Below are 2,690 nucleotides of genomic sequence, written 5' to 3'. Positions count from 1 at the left end.
CAGACCTAATTCACCTGAACCCTATTCGATCGGTGCAGGTTCAGGAAACTAACTGCCAACATTTTGGGTTCAGGCTCCATAATTTGGAATTAAGGCATCATCAATGTAATATCCCTAATTTTCTTAGTGATAATAAGTCTAAGTTGTTATTTGTCTAAATAGATATTCAACTATAGTAATTTATAAATGACTTTGTAAGAGGACCTTTACGCAAATAAATAATAATAATAATAATAATTACTTTAGTAACATATTTATATTTGGTAAGGAGCTTACTGCAAAAGAAAATTTGATGAGGGATTTGATGGAAATATTAGCACATATATATAAAGGGGGGAATTGTTGAAGTAAACCCTAACCTTGTAAAAAAAAATGGCCGCTGCCGGAGAAGCTACGGCTTTCCATCGGAAAAAAAAAAATGTGATCCTAGATTACTAAAAGCCAAAAATATATTTTGTTAGAATCTTTTGGATTCCTAAGAGAAGGCATTAGTTTCGGCTTTGCTTTCAGCTTCATGATGTTCTCGACATCTTGATATCTATATCTGGAGATCATGGTGATCTTTTGATCTCAATAAGGTAAGGTATTTCTAAGTTATTAAATTTACTTTATACTGATGTTTTTTTGTTAGCCATGACTTCATGTAGACTAGTTTAAAATTTCATAGAACTCAAGTGGTAGATTTATTCTTAGGACTGAATAGATAAGATGCTAAACTAAAAATATTAAAAAATACATAATTTGATACGGAGCCTAGTACTGTTTTGGTATATGAATTAGTATGTCAGTAGCATATTATATATTGATGAGTTTCCATATTTATTCTTTAGGTATCCCTAGAGGTTTCAAGGAAGTGGCTTGAGTCGCGCTTCATCTAACTTTAGATCTATGTAAGTGGTAAATTTATGCATTGTGCATTGCGTATTTTTCCTACCAAATGATAGTAAGTATATGTGGATTTGTTTCCTGATGAATTATATTCTTCGTATGATTTACTGGTATATCATTTGTTGACTAGTTTGATTTTGTGATGCTCATGGATATTTGGTATAAGCTTATGCTTATTGTCTTTGTCAATTGTTATGTCTTTTCATATAGTAGTAGGTTGAGATGCATATGGGGTTGATTGATTTCACTATTGGTTGGCCTTTGGTATTTTTGTATAACGTATTTAGTTTTACGGACTTCGTTTAATTTTCTTAAAGCATATGCATCTCAAGTCAATATACCGGTATATGTCGGATATAAGCAAGCTATTAAAACAGGACTCAATGTGCCTCTATGAGGTTTTATTTTAGCGCTAAGAGCCCAAATTGGGTCTCACCGTCCCGGAACAACGGGCTTAATAATTGTGGGGTTTACCAAGTCAACCGGAGTATGAAGTGTTGACCGCATTGAGACGTAGCATGCTTATTTCTATTCCATGATTTCCATTTTTTCTTAAATATTTGTATCAAATACTAGAGTTCATTAATGATTCTATATCATTCTTATATTTTGTTTATTTCTCGTTGTAATATTTTAGTTTTGCAAAACCAGTGTTTAATGTATGAATTTATCCACTTATTGAGTTGTGAACTCATTGTGTTATTTCTATTCTTTTCAGAGACTCGGGATTAGGTGGAATTGAGGATTTGCCAAATTCTTAGAACGAAGGAAAGAATAATTCGAGATTGTTATTGTCTTCTAGGCAAAGGTTAAATAAAGTCTCTAATGTTTAGTTGATGATTTGAGAGTTTGTAATAATGAAATTCTTTCTTTAGGTTGAGATTTATTTGGAGTTAAGGAATATTTATTTTTATCAAGTTAATTGGCTTAGTTTGACTTTAGGGATTATAGAGAATATTTGTTGTTGGTTTTAGTTCAATGAAGAGATTTGTTTTAGTGTTCTTTTGATGAATATATATTTTTGGAGGATTCTTCACAGGTTTAGTACGGCTCCAATATTCCTTTTAGGTTCGGAAATTGGGGTCGTGACAATCAAAGTATAAGGCACGACCTCCGTATGTTTTCAACTTTTTCAGTCTCATCTTCAAGTTCTTTCTCTCTGAACCAGACATGTTTCGTGCAGAAAAACTCGAATAGGGACATTGAAAATATTGTTGATTGCAGATGAACAATCACTGTTCGTGGTTTTTCTTCGGCTTCTTCCCGTTGGAGCACTCTGCAACCACTGTTTGCGTCGTAGGGTAAAAAAAAATGAAAAGCCTTTGCATTTAAGCCATGAAACTATTTTCATTACCCCGCCACGACATTATACGCTACTTGCAGAGACAACACTAGCATTACTATGGTTCTCTAATAATATCAAACTAGTTTGCGGTCCGTGCAAAGCACGGTATTTTTTTTTGCTACAATAATCCCGCTTTTTTAATATGGCATGTTTTGAATTTTTTGAAGTGCTACAGTACCCCCGCTCTGCTACAGTATCTTTGAAATGTTACAGTGTACCCGTTTAGCTGCAGTAATAATGCTACAGTAAATGTTACTGTAGCATTTACTGGAGCATGAACAGTGAATCTCTGATCCTCCTATTTGTATAAAGGAATAGACTAGTGTGCACCCCGTGCAAAGCACGGCTCGCTATTTTTTTAAGTATTGCATTTTGAACTTACTTTTCTCTAAGTTTTAAAATATTTAATTTGATTATTGTATGCTTAAAATTAGAAATCATATATCTACTGCTCTAT

General features: G+C 33.2%; 1 long non-coding RNA gene across 1 annotated transcript; it reads left to right on the top strand.

Moving 5' to 3' along the window:
* Positions 373 to 1,768, top strand: LOC109849705. The gene is made up of 3 exons (XR_002249205.1): positions 373 to 578; positions 831 to 890; positions 1,607 to 1,768. It is a non-coding gene; the product is annotated as an uncharacterized LOC109849705 (long non-coding RNA).

The sequence above is a fragment of the Asparagus officinalis genome, chromosome 7, assembly GCF_001876935.1.
Source record: "Asparagus officinalis chromosome 7, Aspof.V1, whole genome shotgun sequence".
Classification (NCBI taxonomy): domain Eukaryota; kingdom Viridiplantae; phylum Streptophyta; class Magnoliopsida; order Asparagales; family Asparagaceae; genus Asparagus; species Asparagus officinalis.
The sequence above is the reverse complement of the archived record's forward strand: the minus strand, read 5'-3'. Positions and strand labels throughout refer to the sequence as shown.